This window comes from Papio anubis, chromosome 11 (assembly GCF_008728515.1).
Source record: "Papio anubis isolate 15944 chromosome 11, Panubis1.0, whole genome shotgun sequence".
Taxonomy (NCBI): Eukaryota; Metazoa; Chordata; class Mammalia; order Primates; family Cercopithecidae; genus Papio; species Papio anubis.
Genome location: NC_044986.1, coordinates 125,836,682 through 125,856,978, shown reverse-complemented (window position 1 = coordinate 125,856,978; position 20,297 = coordinate 125,836,682). Strand labels below are relative to the sequence as shown.

The 20,297-nt window shown below is 42.7% G+C and overlaps 1 protein-coding gene across 16 annotated transcripts in view; it reads left to right on the top strand.

The window, feature by feature from the left end:
* Window positions 1–12,333: 12,333 nt before the first annotated feature.
* The window catches only part of ZMYND11 (zinc finger MYND-type containing 11), a 118,130-nt gene continuing 110,166 nt past the window's right edge, over window positions 12,334–20,297 (top strand). For 6 of the 16 annotated variants that reach the window (XM_021942991.2, XM_009213861.4, XM_021942990.2 and 3 more), the window contains exon 1: window positions 13,343–13,408. The gene's annotated coding sequence lies outside the window, so the exon portion shown is untranslated. Of the gene's footprint in view, window positions 12,758–13,052; window positions 13,153–13,342; window positions 13,409–20,297 lie in introns of those variants that run through there. The other 10 variants (XM_021942992.2, XM_009213862.4, XM_009213852.4 and 7 more) reach the window with 5 other exon arrangements.

Here is a 20,297-nt window from a genome sequence, read left to right as displayed (position 1 = left end):
AAACTTTTTCTCAAATTTCTTTTCTGAAGTATGGAAAGTAATCAGTAATCGAACACCAACATGGCTTCACCTCATTCCAACGGTGAAATTGCTCGTATGAAGTTCACCAATACTCTCAAAAGGTCCCATCTGCCTTCATTATTTGACCTCTCAGCAAGTTTTAAAGTATCAGATCATGCTCTATGATCAAGACATTTTCATTTCTCACTTCTTGACGACACCACACTGAACTAGTTTTCCTCCTTCTTCACAAGTCAACTTTTTGGGTTTACATTTATGCTTCAAACAGGGGCTCACCCTGTCACCCAGGCTGGAGTGCAATGGCACGATTATGGCTCAGTGCAGCCTCAGACTCCCAGGATCAAGCAATCCTCCCACTTCAGCCTCCCAAAGCACTGGAATTATAGGCATAAGCCACTGGACCCAGTACAAGCCAGCTTCTTGTTCTTCTTCGCAGAGCCTTTCTAGTCTATGTAGGGATCTAACAGGGCTTTTATTTGGGTGTCTTTCTTTTCCCCATCTATAATCTCTAAAGACAGCCCCATCTAGTCCAATGATCTTAAGTAACAACTAAATGTTGATGATTCCCAAATGCATGTCCCCAGTCTTTACCTTTGTCTTAAGCTCCTGACTACTGTATCTGTACCCATCTGCTTCTCTGTTATTTCTTCTTGTATGTCTTGAGCATAACTCAAAGTTAACATCAGGAACAGAATTCCTGATTCCGCTCTAAAACCTGTTCCTCCCCCAATATTCTCCATTTCCAAAAATCACACTATTCTTTTAGTTACTCAGTCCAAAAATTTGGGAGCTATATTTAACTTCTTCACTTCCTTCATTCCCGAATTTTATCCAACAAGACCTGTCAGTTCTAAACTCCTAAATATATAAAAAATGATTGACATCTGTCCAGCTTCAGTTTACATCCAACTCCTGGGATGGACATTTCAGACTCAGTGACGTTATCAAAGACCCAGTTTCCTTCCATCCTTCCAAGAGGCAAAAGGCAGAATTCTAGACCAATGAATGTTTGGAGACCTCTTTCATCTCTATTATGCATGATGTCAATTGCTAGAGTATATGGTTTTGACTTTAGTATTTTAGGGATACAGATTATGGGACGATCACAGTGATCTAGCTAATAAAATTTAAAGGGAGGATGAACTTCACAGAGAGGAAGAAGGAATATATTTGTATGAGGTGAAGGAGACATGGAGGGAAGGAAGGAAGAAGGAAGGAAGGAAGGAAGGCAGAAAGGAAGGAAGGAAGGAAGGCAGGAAGGAAGGAAGGAAGGAAGGAAGGAAGGAAGGAAGGAAGGAAGGACAAATGAACCTACGGTTCCAAAATATTCTGTAAAATCCACATATTGAAGAAAAACTCTCTTCATTCTTTTCTATGATATAGGAACAACACACTTATGTCAATATCTAAAAATAAATTTAGTAAGTTGAGTTAAATAGGTAAAAAATGATTTTAATGAATTTTCTTAGCTTGGTGATGCATGATACAAGTATACTAAATTGCTTCTGACTTTACCTTTCATTTTAAAGTTAGCATATTTTGTTGCTTTTATTTTCACATTTAACAAATTTTTACATTATGTATACAATGTCACATAAGCAATTGGAAAACTATGTAGACTCAAATTCTCTAGCATGGAAATTCGCTGTGGCACACAGTCACATACTAACAAAAATTAATGTCATGTTGTAACATTAACAATAATAAAAATATTTCAATTCAGATTATAACATAAAAGCATATACAAGCTAAATTTTAACACAAATGCTTTGATAAAGAATTATAGGCAAGGTGCAGTGGCTCATGCCTGTAGCCCCAGTACTTTGGGAGACTGAGGAGGGCAGATCACTTGAGGTCGGGAGTTTGAGACCAGCCTGGCCAACATGGCAAAACCCCATTTCTACCAAAAAAATACAAAAATTAGCTCGGTGTAGTGGCTCACATCTGTGATCCCTGCTATTTGGGGGACAACAGCATGAGAATCACTTGAGCTTGGGAGGTGGAGGTTGCAGTGAACCAAGATCACGCCACTGCACTCCAGTTGGGGCAAGAGAGAGAGACTTCATCTCAAAAAAAAATTATAATTAAAACAATATAGTAGTTGTAAGTCTCACATCTGACCATACTTTTGAATTCCTTCTCTTTATCTGTCCTCATCTACCAAGTCTTGCCATAAAAGAATCTAAGTAATTGGATCTCTTGGAATAATTAATAGACATAATAACCACGATGGGCCTAGCTGTGAATTCTATACTCTTAAACACTAGGTGGCCAAAGGGAAGATTTTTTTTTTTTTCACTTTGAGTGACTCATCTGAATATAATATTTTGGATTTATTTTTTGCTCGTTTTAGAATTTTTCACATATCTAAAAGCCTTGGTTTAGTGCGTGCTTCTTTCTAAAATTTTCTAAATCGGTTGCTCTGATGGACAAAATATAAATTTTTAATACTAGGCAAGGAGATTTTCTGTGTGTGGCATTATAAGTACAGTCTTTAAAACATGTGCTCCTAATTGGGTAACACATCTGAAATGACAGACTTGAACAGGAATAGTAATTAAAAGTCCAGACTTCAGATCTGTCGGTAGATAATCTTGGACTCAAGCCTGGGATAGGTTACTTGTCAGCTGGGAACCTAGGCAAGATATTTTATCTTTCTAATTCTCAGTTTCCTCACGAGTAAAATGTGGGTACTAGAGTTACCAGTTGGTAAGGATTAAATGAGCTGGAACGGTAAAAGCTTAGTCACACCACATGGTTCTCAGAATATTTTATTTTAGTTTAATGAATACAGGTCCTTATTGTGCAAGGGATCTAATAATCAAGATAAATTTATAGAAGAAATTAATTTTCTAACTGCAACTTCTCATCATCATATATAGAGTTTTTAATCCCACGAGGAATATGAGTTCAACATCACTATAACTCTTAATATAAAATATTGACCTGATGGTATGGCTTGGCTCCATTTCCCCACCCAAATCTCATATCAAGTTTTAATCCCCACGTGTCACGGGAGGGGCCTAGTGGGAGACACTGGGATCGTGGGGGTGGATTTCCCCCCTTGCTGTTCTTGTGATGTGAGTTCTCCTGAGATCCGATGGTTTAAAAGTATAGAGCACTTCTCCCTTGGCTCTCTCTCTTCTGCCGCCATGAGAAGGTGCTGGCTTCCCTTTTGTCCTTCTGCCAGGATTGTAAGTTTCCGGAGGCCTCCCAGCCCTGCTTCCAGTTAAGCCTGCTGAACTGTGAGTCAATTGGACCCCTTTTCTTCATAGACTCCCCAGTCTCAGATAGTTCTTGACAGCAGTGTGAGGGTGGACTAATACAACTGACTTCTGGAAGTTGATTGAGTTTGAGGGGAAACCTACATGAAATGCTATCATGAGCATTTCTTCTGATGGGACTCCCACTTAGTCTATTGGATTACCATTTTCCTACTGAACACACTTATGTCTGGCTTCACTTTTGCTTTTATTTTTCCAAAATCCCAGTCAGAGAATGCTAAAACCAATGCTATGAGGTTGAACCATATGAAAATGCCAGTATCCAATTTCTTTGACCTATAAAAATGGCTTCAATTTGATATTACTATGAACGATAGAGTTGTTCTTCATTTAGCAGAATAAATGTATCCATAGGAATATAATATTTAATTAAAAATAAATTTTCTGGGCCGGGTGCGGTGGCCCAGCACACCTGACTGTAAACTCAGCATTTTATGAGGCCGAGGTGGGTGGATCACTTGAGGTCAGTAGTTCAAGACCAGCCTGGTCAACATGGCGACACCCTGCCTCTACTAAAAATATAAAAATTAGCCAGGTGTGGTGGCGTACGCTTGTAATCCCAGCTACTCAGGGGGCTGAGGCATGAGAATTGCTTGAACCCAGGAGGCAGAGTTTGCAGTGAGCTGAGATCACGCCTCTGCACTCCAGCCTGGGCAACAGAGTGAGACTCTGTCTCAAAATAAATAAATAAATGAAATAAATGTTCTGTTACCTGCATTGCGTGGTACTTTTGCATTTAGTTGCTTGCTAAACAAATACCACTTAAAGTTGCACAGCAAGTCTGCTAAAATCCAACATTTCACTTTGTGAAAGGAAAATAAATATCAGGACCCCAAAATCACTAAGCCAAAGGTAAAAGTCAAGTTGGGGAACCGTGTCAGACAAACCTGCTTTCCATTTTATTCCCAAATAAGATAGCCACAAAGATTAAAAAAAAAAAAAAAGTTGCATATCTTATGACAATTTTGCTCACAAGGAAATTCCTTGGGGGGACTCAAGATCTTTACCCTAAAACCATTCTGTTGAATTTTACCCTGGCAAGGTAAATTGATAGCTTATTTTCACATGTGTGGGACAAAGGACAGAACTCAAAGTCATCCTTCTGCTCACCTGAGACAAATGCATATCTGATTGCTTCCTCTGCCTTATCATTTATGTAAATGCAGAGTTGCTGAGCCAGACTAAGGCATAAGTGACAATCTGTCTACCCCCGTCTCACGTATAAAGTGTGTATATCAGCGAAAGGCTGATCAAACACTCAAAAGAATACAACCGTTTGTCTCTTATCTATGACAAGAGGAAGCAAGGAAGCCCCTGCTTGAGTTGTCCTGCCTTTCCAGACCCAAGCAATGGACATCTCACATGGACTGACTGATGTCTGATGTCTCCCTAAAACGTATGAAACCAAGTTGTGTCCTGACCACCTTGGGCACATGTTGTCAGCACCTCCTGAGGTTGTGCCATGGCACGTCCTCAACCTCGGCAAAATCAACTTTCTAAATCGATTGAGACCTGTCTCAGATACTTTTGGTTCACAATTTCTAGAACATTTTTTAATAATTGAAAAATGAATATGACACAAGAAAATAAAAATGCAAAAGAGAAAAAGTCAAACACAAATACTTTTGTTTTCCAGAGATTAATATAGTTAACATTTTTCATATCACTTTGTGGTCTTTTTCTACTAACATACACGTTTATTTTTACAGTATATGATCCTTTTCTTTAACGTCTATCCTAATCCTAGTTTTGCACTTCACATTTAAAAAGACCTTTATAAACAACTTCTTTAATAAGTTACATAAATCCTATCATAGGAATAAATCACAATTTATTTAGCTGTCACGCTATCGCGTGTGTGTATATATATATACACACACATACAAATCTTGCTGGCATAATATGGCATTTACATAAAGGATAATTAGCATTCATTAGTAAATATATAAGAAATTCTATAATTGTCCCAAAATCTTGTTGTAATCTATATTCAATTACCTTCTCTTCCAGCAACTGTCCTTTTTAAAAAATGCAATTACTAATAAAAAATTAAAAATGTTCTCGCTGGGCGCGGTGGCTCAAGCCTGTAATCCCAGCACTTTGGGAGGCCGAGACGGGCGGATCACGAGGTCAGGAGATCGAGACCATCCTGGCTAACCTGGTGAAACCCCGTCTCTACTAAAAAATACAAAAAAACTAGCCGGGCGAGGTGGCGGCGCCTGTGGTCCCAGCTACTCGGGAGGCTGAGGCAGGAGAATGGCGGGAACCCGGGAGGCGGAGCTTGCAGGAGCCCAGATCACACCACTGCACTCCAGCCTGGGCGACAGAGCGAGACTCGTCTCAAAAAAAAAAAAAAAAAAGTTCCGAGTTTCACTTTTTGTTTTAGCTTCTTTGCCTATATTCTGTATGAATTTTCAAAATAGGTATTAAAAAAAGAAATGAATACAAATAAGAAAGGACAATCAGCCCCTCAACAACACTGTGTGTGGAAAATTACCACCAGGCTTCACTGGAGAAGAGGGACTGCGGATTGACCGATGCAAGGAGGAGGGCGAGGAAGCGGAAAGAAACGCATTGCTTTCTATGTTTTGCTTTCTACGCATGGTAGTTGAGGATGCAGAACTTCCTGTGCTTGAAATTCTCAGCGCAGTTACATTAAAAGAAAAAAGGAAGTTGTGCTCTCTGAAGCTTTTATTTCTTCTTCTTCTGTTTTTGGGGGGAGGTTTGTTTTTTGAGACCAGGTCTTGCTCTGTTGCCCAGGCTGGAGTGCAGTGGCACAATCAGGGCTCACTGCAGCCTCGAACCCCTGTGCTTGAGCAATCCTCCTGCCTCAGCCTCCAGAGTAGCTGGGACCACAGGCGCACACCACCATGCCTGGCCTCCAACTTTTCCTTGACTTTATCTCAATACTGCACATAAGCAAAATAAACCAATCAAACTGTAAATGCAGAGACAATGGCCAAATAACATAGGAAATATTTTTGAATTTTACTATTTTGTAGAAAATATAATTTGGCACTATAATTATTTACATTTCATTTTATTGTTCTCCTAGATATTTACTTTCTACCATTTCCCCGGGAGATGTAATGTGTTTACTATATTTTTCTTTAGGTATTTAAGGGATTTATCACCAGACAATTTATTGAGACAGTTTCCTTTAAATAATAGAAGAATACAAATGGACGTTTTATACTTTACTACTTCTAGAAGACAGTTTCCTATGAACTATTTATTTACAAGCGTTTATAAATGTTTATTTATTTAAATGTTCCTATCCCATCAGCCTTTCTACAATTTCTCTCAGCTTTATTCGTATTAAAAACCTAAAACATACATGAAGATAACATCAGTTTTAATTTTATGCCAATTATTCAAACCTAAATAAAGCTTTTCTGAAAATTAACAAAAGGGAGAATCCTTTAGAACAATGTAAAATTCCAAAGGCATCAATGGTAAATATTGTGATGATTTCTTAAACATTAGTTTGTATGGGAACATGAGTAATCACAACTGTGAGAAAGCTGAAGAAAGAGAATGAAAATCTTAAATGCTATATACCACAGTACTGGGTTTTAAAGAAACTAAAAGGCCAGGTGTGGTGGCTCACGCCTGTAATCCCAGCACTTTGGGAGGCCAAGGCGGGCAGATCATGAGTTCAAAAGATAGAGACCGACCTGGTCAACATGATGAAACCCCATCTCTACTAAAAACACAAAAACTCGCTGGGCGTGGTGGTGTGCGCCTGTAGTCCCAGCTGCTCGGGAGGCTGAGGCAGCAGAATTGCTTGAACCCAGGAGGTGGAGGTTGCAGTGAGCTGAGATTGCCCCACTGCACTCCAGCCTGGCGGCAGAGCGAGACTTCGTCCCAAAAAAGAAACTAAAAAAATTCCCGCACAAATTCTCATTTGCCATTGCCGCAAATAGGTGGCAATGAGAAGGGAATTTCTGTAAAATTTAACATTGAAAAGGCATGTTCACAGCTCTGTGTTCAGACATGATCATTGACATATGTGTATAGACCTCAGTAATGATGGCCAAGTGCAGGTGCCTTTTGTTTTAATGTAAGTTCACTGCATGAAACTCTCCACAAGCTGACAGTGGAGCCTATGACTAAATTTTGTCATTCCTAAAAAGTGAAAAGATGTTGGAAAGGTATCCCTGACAAAAGGTTGGAGGAAGTATATAAACATGCAAGTGTGCATTTTCTGGTACTTTAAATGTTTAAATAAAGAAGAGGAGAACAACTTCTTAAGATACTACAGCGATTATTCCTATGCCTCTGTATATTGTGAATCCAAGAATTAGTCTCTTAAACAGTCCTGGCTTCCATCCCAGGGGAAGAAGTTTTCTACAGGGAAGCACTGGTGTGATAGTGCCTGCAGAGAGGCCAAGCATTATTAAGTGCAGTGGGGAAGAGAGGAAGCCAGAGATAAAGAGAAACAGGACCAGAAAGTCTATCTGATAAGAGAGCTTTTGAAGGACAGAGCAGAAACAACAGGATTTCCAGGAACAGAGGCCGGTATAGCATTGGAATTCATAGAATTTTAGTACTAATGGGAACCTTGTGCGAATTGTAAACTTCCATCATTTACAGAGAAGGAAACTGAAGCTGGGAGAGGTTGCTACGTGCCAAAAGTTACGTAACTAGTCAGAAGCAGAGCCTGGGGAAGTGGTTGCTGGAACTGCAGTTCTGAAAAACAAACAACAAACAAACAAACAACCTAAAAGAGTCAACACAGGCTGCAATTGTTTCTTCTGTTCCAGATAATGGTAATTCATCTGGAGCTAAAGATCAAAAGCCAGGAGGAAATCCCCAGGATCCAGCCTGGGTCGGGCTGTGGATCTGTGGGGACCAATGAGGAGTTGGAGATGCACCTGTGATCAATCACGCACATTTGTGTGTCCTTAGATGTCTTCACTTTGTTGTCCTGTGTGCTGGACTCCAGGACGTGGTAGAAGGGGAGCTCCTTTTATGTCAGGCATTTCACAATATTTGGCCCATTTAATATTCATCATTACCATTTTACAGATAATAATAATTATAGATACTAATACTGAACAGTTATTCCAATCAGGTAGTATTATCATTTTACATGCATTTTCTCATTTAATCCTCTCAACGACCACTATGAAATCATATAATTGTATTATTCCCATTTTACAGATGAGGAAAATGAGATATAAATTGGTAAATAACTTATCCAAGGTCAACAGCTAGAGAATGGTGGAGTTAGGACTCTAATCCAAGCAATCTGATGTTAGAAAATCATACTCCTGAAAAACAGGGAAACCAAGGTTCAAAAAAGTGAAATCACTTCAATGTCTCACAGTGAGTTGGAATTTGGACTCAGGTGCACTAGTGCATATTCTTCTACATCATGCTACAGAAGAGAGACAGGGACCAGGCACGGTGGCTCGCTCCTGTAATTCCAGCACTTGGGAGGCCAAGACGGGCAGATCACTTGAGCTCAGGAGTTCGAGACCAGCGTGAGCAACATAGCGAAACCCCATCTCTACCAAAAATACAAAAAATTAGCTGGGCGTGGTGGCATGCACCTGTGGTCCCAGCTACTCGGGAGGCTGAAGTGGGAGGATCGCTTGAGCCCAGAAGAGGACATTACAGTGAGCTAAGATGGTGCCACTGCACTCCAGCCTGGGTGACAGAGTGAGCCCAATCTCAAAAAAAGGAAAGCAGGGAAAAGGGAGACAGGGAAAAGGTTAGAATCACAATTTTGAAGGAAAGAAGGCACACACATACACAAACATCCCTTTTTCATCTTGTGTGATGAATTGCCCTTGAAAAGACAGGATCATACTTTTCTTTAAATGTTCTGAAGCATATTAATGTGGGTGTGGGAGGACCTACTTCTAATAAATAGTGTACATTCATGGACAGAAGTGGGGGACTGAATTTCAGAAGCCAGTTTTGGAGCCCTGAAGAGATGCCTGGAGCCTGGGTTTCAAGGTCCACAGGCACTGGAACTAGGCCTGGCAAGCACTGTCAGCTCACTTCCTCGGTTGCTGCGTAGTAAAAAGTTGCCACTTAAGTATTGGAAGAATCATGGCTTTCAATGGAAATGGATTTCCTATACTGAGAGTTTCTTTTTCTCTTCTTTTGGAGCCCGTCTTGCTCTGTCGTCCAGGCTGGAGTACAGTGGTGCAGTCACAGCTCACTGCAGCCCTGACCTCTTGTGCTCAAGCGATCCTCTTCTCTCAGCTTCTCAAGTAGCTGGGACTACAGGAATGAGCCACCACATCCAGCTATTTTTTGTTTTTTTAAATTTTGTAGAGATGGGGCCTCGTTATGTTGCCCAGGCTGTTCTCGAACTCCTGGACTCAAGTGCCTCCCGCCTCGGCCTCCCAAAGTGTTGGGGTTATAGATGTGAGCCATTACTCCTGGCTGAAAGTTTTTTAAAATTAAAATGCGGATAGTACCAGCTTTAGTCTGAGCCACAGAGGGTGGCAACAGCAATGAATGGTAACTGCTGTTACAGAGTTCGGACCACAACTTTCTAGTTTCAAAAACATGATTTTTAAAAGCATCCACAGGTGACTGGAAATCCTTAAGCAACATTAATAAACTTGTTATATACTAACTTATATGCCAGAACGTTAATCTAATAGAGAAGAAGATAAGGAGAAACCACAATCATATTCAGAACATCAATATCTAATACTAAAGACTATGGAAAACTGTAATCAGAAGTCAGAAAGGCATGGAATGAAATCAAAGAATATTGTATAGTCTTAGAAAATATTTTATTAGGGCAACCCGCTCGAGTCCCCTTCCACACTGTGGAAGCTTCATTCTTTCGCTCTTCACAATAAATCTTGCTGCTGCTCAAAATATATATGTGTGTGTGTGTGTGTATATGTATATATATGTGTACATATGTATATTATATATATATAGGTCTCTGAGAAAGTCTCCCTTTGCAGTATGAACTAACCTCGTGGAGTGGCTAGATCATGACTGCTCACTTCAGCATCTTTTACTCAATGTTTCTTATCCTCTTACTTTTTTGGAGGTCTGAGGATGGGGGGCTGTAGCGTGTGTAAGAGATGACACTCACTAGGCACACATTTTTGAGGGCTGCCCCACATCAGGAAGTGGCTCTGGAGGCAATGGGCCAATAAAGGTGCTGTGACGTTTACACTCACAGCCATCTGCAGCAGTCCACACTTTATTACAGTTACAGTTAACATTTTCTTCCACAGTATTTCCTGATAATATTTAACAAAATAAGTAATGAGACTAAACCCTAACTCATGTCAAATGAGTTTGAGCAATTATTACCTTTCACACACCATACTGTACCAATAGCCAGGTAAGGAAATCTGATCTGGACACTCATTCTAGAAAATAGAGCAGTGCTGCTCTGATTGGGGGTGGGACCACACCTTGGTCCTGCAGAGACAGCTCCCTGACAGCTCTGAGAAGCCCCAGGGCTCACTGGCACCCACTTTGAAACTCACCAATCCAAAAAGGAGAATTAAGAAGTAAAAATCTGTCTGTATTCAATTCCATAAAGAGTATAGCTTCGTCACGTAAGATACTAGCACAGCAATTAGTTACTGGTCTTCTGGGCTTCCTCCAAACCTCGAACCGTTGGCCCCCAGACCCACACACACACATGCATTCAGTTGAGCGGCAAATGAAACAAATTAAACTTTTAATGGCCTCTTGGTATGCATTTCAAGAGAGTTAAGATCAACCCAAGTTTCTGCCAGCAGTGTATATAAGTGTTCATTTTGCTAACTCTCAGTAGCATTATCACTGGAAAAGAATTCTGTCTTATGAAGCAATGTTACATTGTTTGAATGTGTCATTACTAGTGAATTTGAATAGTTGTCAGTATTTATTAATAGTTTTATTCCTTCTTTTGTAAATTATCCATGGCTTTTGCACTTTGTGTGGGGAGGGATATTCATATTCATCTTAGTGGATAAATACCACCTTACTTGGAAAATAGAGCCAAGGGTTAAATTCTAGGCAAAACCAATAGGAAAATCAGGGTAAGTTATCTAACTTACATTAGGTTGAATGAGAGATGGTATCGGGGTATAAAATTTGAAATGATGCCTACAAAGTATAACTGGAGAAAAATGTGGAGCTATGCAGCCACTTCTTTCCTAAAAGGTAAGCTTCTTTTTATTGATACGATGTTGTCTTACTCGAGTGCCTTCTGTAAAATACACAGAACCATGCAGTCCTCTATTTTACAGATGAAGTAACAGACTTTTTAAAAAGGTGACTCACTGAAAGCTCTTCATTGTTGGAATTCCCGGTCCAACATTCAAACCAGGCATGGCTTGCTTTTCTTTTGACACGTTTTAATCCCTCTACTAAATTTTAACGATATATATTTATTCTTAAAATGAATTAAAATTATTCTGTGATGTTCTTTGAGATAACCAAAAACTCTCTGGGATGTATCAGAATGAGGGCTGTAAGATTGTGTTTATTCGACTAGTGTATATCACAGACCTATTCAAGTACCACCTATTTCTAAATTCGAACAATCTTAGAAATCAGTTGTAGAAGCAGATTGATATATTTTATCAGAATCCCCAAATTCCTACAATGGTCTCTTCCTAATGATTTTTCAGGTGGGGACACGTGTCAAGACGCCCAATAGACACCTGAAACCCGGGGTAGTGCTGAACCTTACTTACACTACGTTTTCTCCTACACATACCTGTCTATAATAAAGTTTAATTTGTAAGTGAGGCACAATGAGAGATTAACAACACTAATAATAAACCAGAACAATTATAACACTCTACTGTACTAAAAGTTATGAGAATGTGGTCTCCCTGAAAACACCTTGCTGTCCTGTACTCACCGAATTTCAGAGGAGAGCACTCTGACTGACAGGTGTTCCCCGACTCCCAGTGGCGAAAGGTCCTTCGGGAAAACAGGTGAACACTATCAAAATACGCTTATCTCCGAACCTTTCTTAACCCACAGTTTTAGGGGATCGTCTCTGATTAGGTCTAGAATTCCTCTCCATAGAAGATAACCTACTTCTCGCGCAAATCTGCAGTGTTCTTGCAGGGCTGCTGATGGGTGGTCCTGTTCTTTTCGCAGTCCTGTTTGCGCAGAGATGGAACGAGGAACTTAGCGTGTACCACTCTTTCTGACGACAGGAGTAAAAGGCTGTTCAGACTACCTGAACAATGTCGTTCAGGGAAGCACTCGTACTTCTCAGACTTCGTCGTTCCGGACCCCGCGAGCCCGGGGCAGGCACCAGGTCCGCCCGGGGCTGAGCTGCCGCGGCGCCTGACAATGCCCCCTCGCGCCCCGGCCTCGGCGCCCGCTCCCGGCTCCAGCGCGCCTGCACGTACGTAGCCTTCACGTGTGTGTGGATACGGAGTGCATGTGTGGAGGCAGAGGAATATGCTCCAACAAATTTCGGATAGAAGCGCCGAGGACAGGACGTGGGGAAGGTAGGAGCCGCGTGCACGGCTCCGGCCCCGGGCGGGAGGCGGCCGCAAGCCGGGCCGGCAGCGCGCAAGTCCGGCGCCAGCCGCTAGAGCCCCCAGTGCGCGGCCCGGCCGCGGGGCGCCTCGACCCGACACAATAAACTCCGAGGGCCGGCGGGGCCGAGCGGCCGCCCCGCGCAGCATCGCCATGTGAGCGGCTGCCGCGGCCTCGCGGGGACCCAACTTTCCCGGGCGGCGGCGCCCAACTTCCAGCCGCCCGCTCCGGCCCCGCAGGCCCGCGGCCCCCCGGGGAGACGCGACTAAGTGCGGGCGGCGGGGCCCTCCCGGCCCTCACCCCGCACGCGGCGCCCCGGCCGCCTGGCCTCCCTCGCCCTGGCGCGACCGCGGCGTTCTCTGAGGTGGAGTATTACAAACATGGCGCCCCTCGAGCCCGGAGCCCTTCGCGCGGAGCCGGCGGCGGGGTCCGGGCGGGGGGAGCCGGGGAGGAGGGAGGAGGCCGGCAGGGAGGAGGAGGAGGCGGCCTGAGCGTCCCCCCCGCCCCCCGCGCCCGTCGCCGGCTCAGGCCCGAGAGGCGCCGGGCGGCGGGAAGGAGGCGGCACCGGAGGGGAGGGCCGGGCGCGGCGGCGGCGGCGGTGGAGGAGCCGGAGCATAATGGTGGGGAAAGCTCGGCGGCGGGGCGGCGGGGCGGGCGGGGGCGTCCGTGGAGATGGCGCGGCCCGCGCGGTGGAGCCTGCCTGGCCGCGGCCTCTGGGGCGGCGGCGGCACCAGCGGGTGCTGATGGTCGCTCGCCCGCTCGCGAAGGGCTCCGAGCTGCCGGGGAGCTTTGTGGATGGCGGGCCGGGCCGGCGGGGCCTGCGAGGGCGGCGGCGGGGCCTGCGGAGGCTGCGGGCCCGCGCCCCCTCGCCTTGGGCGGCCGCGGAGGAGGCCCCGGGATGAGGCCCCGGAGGACCGCGCGGGGCCTGCTCGGGCCGGGAAGCCGCGGAGTCGCGTGAGCACCGCCCGCCGGGCCCCATGCCCCTCTTTCGGTCAGGCCTCCTGGGCCCGTGCGCAGTCGGGGCCGGCGGGGAACGCGGCCCCGGGCGTGTGGCGGGCGGAGAGGAAGCGTTTGTCGCGCGGCATGTCGTGTGCTAGCCCGGGAGCGGCGGGCAGGGCTGGCCCCGAGGCCCGGGGCGGAGATTCGTCGGTCCCCCGGGGCTGTGAGCGACCCCGGCAGCGGCGCCGCCGCCTCAACAGGTCCTCGCGGACCTCCGGGACAGTCCTGCGGGGTCCGCCGCCCTCCGCCCACCCAGAGCTCCGGGGAGAAGCTGCTGAGGACGCGGCTGGGACGAGGGGGGGCGCCGGGACCCGGACTTTCCCTTGCAGTCTCCCCTCGCGCTTTTCTCCCGAGCCGGGAGGAGGAGGAGCTGGCGATGTGTGCGCCGTGCCTGGTGTCTTTTGCAGAGTGACCGCCGTACCTGTTGTATTCGTGTGTACCAGGGCGCGTTGTGCTGTGCGGTGTCCTATGCGGTGGGTACGCAGTACCGGGGATCGTATGTGGTGTGTACTCTGTGTCATATGCAGTGTGCTCGAAGTACCCGGTGTCCTACCAGGTATCACACACGGTGTGTACGTGGTATCTTCCTCACTTAGGCTGTGCACTCAGTCCCCGGTGTTTTGTGCAGTATGTGCATGGTACCCTGCTGCCATATGAGGTGTGTGTGTGGTACTCCATGTCATATCCGAGTGTATATAGTATCTGGATAGTATTGAATATATTTACCTTACCTGGTGTCACATACAGTGTGTATGTAGTACCTGGTGTCATATATGCTGTGTGTATAGTACCAGGTGTCATATACTGTGTGCACACAGTACCTGGGGTCATATATGATGTGTACATAGTATCCTTTCACGCTGTATGTGCAGCACCCAGTGTCATATACAGCCCTTACGCAGTTCCGGTATTCTGTGCAGTATGTGCAGGGTACCGTGCTGCCATATGCGGTGTGTGTGCAGTATTCAATGTCATATACATTAGGTATATAGTATCTGGTGTCATATACAGTGTATATACACTATCTGGTGTTACCTATGTTTTGTGTATATATATGGTGGCATATACAGTATGTATACATTACCTGGTGTTATATATGGTGTGTAGGTAGTACCCAATGTCATATGCCATGCATATATAGTACCCAATGTCATATGCACCATGCATGCACTGTCCTTGTCACAGAAGCTGTACCCAGTGTCAGATGCAGTGTGTGCCTAGTACCGAGTGTCGTATGTACTGTGTACACAGTACCCACTGTCTTATCCAGGGTATGTAGTACCCTGGGTCAGATACGGTGTGTACATGGTATCTGGTGTCATGAATGTCTGTGAGCCTGGAGGAGATACCCAGGTGGCCCATTCAGGGCCCTGCTGGTAGGAGGGAGTGGTGCAGGTTGGGTTTTTAGGGAGGTCTAGAACCCTTGGTCTGCCTCACTTAGGTGTTCTGCATCCTACAGTAAGCTGAGTCATATGGAGGCAAGAGCATTCTTAAAAATAATTTAATCTGTTTGTTCAAAAGCAGAAAGTAAATGTTTACTTGTTTTCCTCTAAACCGAGAAATATAGTAATTTTAGCTTAGTAATTATGGTGTGCACAACGTTTTCAGATTTTTGAGGTTATTGATTTTAATTAATGGTTGGGTGTTATCAGGGAGATAGTGTTGGTTGTACTTAGTTGGTAGGCAGGGTCATCTTTGTAGTTTTTCTGAATGTCTACTTTTTACAGGCAGGAAAAAAATACGAAAGTAGAGGCATTTAATTTGCCTTGTCTTTGACTAACTGGCACAGGTTACATTATAGTTGTTATTTTTGGTTGACTCATCTTTATAAGATGACCAGGCTAGAGAATCAAAGATAGAGGATATGGGATGTGATTATGACAGAATCAAAATATTTGTCTTGCTTAGCTCTGTGACTTAAAGGATTTCTGTATTTCACATGGTGCTTTTTCCCCATAGAGATTGCTCATATGAAAACCAAATCTTCCTTTTACAGTCTCTAAATTGGACAATTTATTTTTCCAATTACCGTTTGTGAGGTGTTTAAATAAATGTACATGTACAAGCTTGCAGCTTCACAAAAATAAATCAATTACAATGTTAAAATTTAGTTCTTTCATTCATACTGAATACCATTCTGTTGGTGTTTTTTTGTTTTTTTGAGACAGAGTCTTGCTCTGTTGCCCAGTCTGGAGTGCAGTGGCGCGATCTCGGCTCACTACAACTCCCGCCTCCCAGGCTCAATCAGTTCTCATGCCTCAGCCTCCTGAGTAGCTCGGACTACAGGCGTGTGCCGCCACACCTGGATACTTTTTAGTATTTTTAGTAGGGATCAGGGTGGGGGGTGGTTTGCCATGTTGGCCAGGTCTCAAAACTCCTGGCCTCAAATGATCCACCTGCCTTGGCCTCCCAAAGTGCTGGGATTACAGATGTGAGCCACTGCACCCGGCCCTGTTGGCATTTTGAATGGATGTCATGCATGTTTCAATGAATGACATATGTTTATTTGGACTCTCGTCCTTCATCCTTCGGTAACCCTCCCAGTTTTTTCTTCTTAGGGTTGTTACAGTGGTGTATAATAGAGGCATTCATACCCTTTGGCATACCTTAATTGAGACACTACTTGGACCTAAGAATTTTAATACTTGCAATAAAAGTATCAAATGCTGCTGTAACTTGCTTACTTAAAGCCCTAACCTGCTGGTGTCAGATTTTCGGTAACTTTCTTGTCCTTCAGTTGAATTCTACATGGAGGGAAAAAAAGAGAAAAAAGAGTTAGCCTTATGATAGTTAAAACTTTTCACTGTTTGAAAACCTTAAATTGGATTTAACACTGAATTTTCTTTTTTCTTTTTTTTCCTTTTGTTGAGACACTCTCGCTCTGTCGCCCAGGCTGGAGTACAGAGGCACAGTCTTGGCTCACTGCAGCCTCTGCCTCCTGAGTTCAAGTGATTCTCCTGCCTCAGCTTCCTGAGTAGCTGGGATTACAGGTGCCCGCCACTATGCCCGGCTAATTTTTCTATTTCACCATGCGAATCTTAAACTACTGGCCTCAAGTGATCCGCCTGCCTTGGCCTCCCAAAGTGCTGGGACTATAGGCATGAACCACTGTGCCTGGCCTATCAATACTTTGATGAATGATATTATTATTCATTTATTTTAATTCATTTGAATAATACAAATAACTAAAATACACTGTGTGAGAGTTCTTATTATAACCATTGGTTTTACGTAAATATTTTTCTTTTTTTCATTTCTGGCACTGTGTCCATAACTGCTTCAGTTTGCATTTTCTGTATTTCCTTGAAGCAGATAGACTTTCCGAATAAAGGAGAACTGGTGTTTTCTCTTCATTTGATCTTCATTAAAACCTCACCAACATTTCTACTAGGAATTCAGCATATGTGAGTTTAATTTCTACCAATATCTCTTACATACTTTCAGTTACTTGCAGTGCCATTATCAGGTTTTCAAAACAAATGTAAATCTGCTTTGATACAGTGATTTGTGCAGATATTAGTGACCTGGAGGTTGTTCTTCAGGTTTTCAGTGTTTTGTCTTCTCTTAGTCTCGACTTTTGAAATAGTTAGTAGCTACAATTTTATAACATAAATGAGGACCGTGATAATAATGTATCATGTATTGTCTGTCTACTGTATATCAGCCACTGTGCAAAGTTACTTACACGTACACTCTCGAACTTAAACTTACACATAGTCCTTTTTTTTTTTTTTTTTTTTTTTTTTGAGATAGGGTCTTGCTTTGTTGCCCAGGCTGGAGCGCAGTGGCACCATCTCAGCTCACTACAACCTCCACCTCCTGGGTTCAAGTGATTCTCATGCCTTAGCCTGCCAAGTAGCTGTGACTACAGGCAGGAGCCACCATGCCTGACTAATTTTTGTATTTTTAATAGAGTTGGGGTTTTGCCATGTTGGCCAGGCTGGTCTCAAACTCGTATATATCTGCCTGTCTTGACCTCCCAAAGTGCAGGGATTATAGGCATGAGCCACCATGCTGCCCGGCCACACATTGTCATCTTAAAAGCATAGCAGTCAGTCTTCCTTTTAATTATGGAAGGTTCACCTTGTAGCACACTTTAATCGCATCCTATCCCAGACACACACACACAGAAACACACGAGAAGTGGATGAGATATTTTTTGAGACAATGTGATTTATATAACATAAAAGTTTGAGCGTCTCTGGGATAAGAGGTAAATGATAGAAACGAAGATAGTGTGAGGGAGAGAAGAACCCAAATCAAAATACCCAATACAGTAGTCTTTTTGAATAATCATGGCTTAGTTACGGTTTTAAAAACATATGCAGAAATAATTTATTGCTTAAGGAAAGATTTTGTGTGCACCTGTTGTTACTGTTTTTCCATTAGAAAATCCAGAGAGTTATTTAGTTTGTATCATGGAAATGCTGTACAAGTTTTAGTATCAAAATTATTTGCAAATGCAAAGAATATGTAAAATAAGATTTTTTTTAGTGTTTATGTAATCCATTATTATGTCTTAGGACAGAACTTTGGCAAATTATTAGACATAGATATTTAACTCAATTCAATAAATAACCTAATTAGATATTTAATCTTTTGTTGCATGTATATTTTTCCTGTTCAGTAACTTCCTGATTTTTATCTCAGGTTTCTTTTAAAGAGAATTTAGCATATTGGAGAATATTTTCATAATTAAAGTGCTGGGTAAATTCTTTTAAAATGTGTTCAATCAGATAGCAGTAGAAATACCCTTAGTGCACATACTTAAGTTTTCACACTATTAATTGTAAAGTTACAGTTGCATTGAGTATGTGACACATTTTATTTAATGTTGGTAACATCCGCAAATGTCCAGAATGTTTGCTCCATAAATGTCTACAAGTTTGCCCACTTTTATGTAAAACTAAAGAAGTAGAAATGACAAAAGTAATAGAATGCTGCTTTATATCAGAGTTATAAAGGAATCATATAGAATCTTCGATCTGTTTGTTTTTCAGAGATGAGAGGGATATATTAACAGATCACATTAGCTTACACATTAATTGGAAAATGTGTTTTGCTGAAATACACACAGTATTTTCATTTTTCTGTAAACTTAATATGTAAATATAGTAGGTAAACTAGTTTTACATCAGTGCGTTTATAGTTCAAGTTACTTCATAATTCGTTTTATAAGATCACACTAAAATATTGTATTTTCATATAAGGAGAATATAAGCAATTTTAATATCTTGACCTCATTTATTAATACATTGTTATTTATTGAAACTCTGCTATGTGTCATACTCTTCTTAGACGCTGAGGCGAGAAAGATAAGATGGCTCTCGCCTCTGTAGAGTTTACAGTTCAGGGTAACACATTTATTGAAGCAAGCACAGTAAAATGTAAAGGCAAGAGGACTGCTTGAGCTCAGGAGTTTGAGGCTACAGTGAGCTAAATCAGCCACTGCACTCCGACCTGGGTACTGTAGGACAGTGAATGAATTAAGATAAGTCGTATTTGAGTTAGGATTACTTGCAAAGTCTTAGCACTGATGATTTAAAATTTATCCTGATTTGTAACTTTGAGATTTTACTATATTAACAACCTGAGGGTATTTAAAAGCAACTTTATTATAATTGGTAACTTTTAAAGTGCTCTGTTGAAAAGTAGAACTGTATTAAATATCAAACATATATTGTGTTCTCCAGATATTATCTCAGCATTTAAATGAAAGGTAGATCCAAATTAAATTTGTAGTTTTTTGTTCTCTGCGGTTTGGTCTGCACGTTATGTTAAGTAAATTTAAAATATAGGTTAAGAGCAAAGGATATTCATTCCTAATTTAAGCATTTATCATGTGAACATGAAAGATACTAAAATATTCAAAGGATTTCTGTTGAGAGCTTGTCATATAATATTAGCTCTCATAACTAGGGTTAAAAAGCCTATTTTTAAAAATTGGGAAGATATTGTGGTTTATAGCAAGATAATCTGATTTATATACATTTTAATTTGGCTGTACACATTAGGTCGCTTTACGAGTCTACTTTCTAAACAGTTTTTAGGAAGCTGGGTTTAATCATGAAAGTTGTTTGTGGCAGCACCATTTGTGTTATTTGTGTTTTGTTTTGCTTTTAGACAGGGTCTCATTCTGTAGGGAGTGCAGTGGTGAGAACTCTGGTCACTGCAGCCTCCACTTCCTGGGCTCAAGTGATCCTCACAGCCTCCCCAGTAGCTGGAACTACAGGTGTGTGCCACCATGCCTGGCTAATTTTTTGTAGTGATGGGGTTTCACCATGTTGCCCAGGATGGTCCCAAACTCCTGAGCTCAAGCGAACCACCTGATTCGATCTCCCAAAGTGCTAGGATTACAGGTGTGAGCCACCTTGCCCGGCCTGTTTTTTCAAAGGGGTCACTTTTTGAGTGTCTTAACATACCAGGCAATTTTCATATCCTGTTTAGTCCTCACAAAAGCATCATGAGGGATGTGTCATTGTAACAATTTGTAATAAGGGAATAGACTCA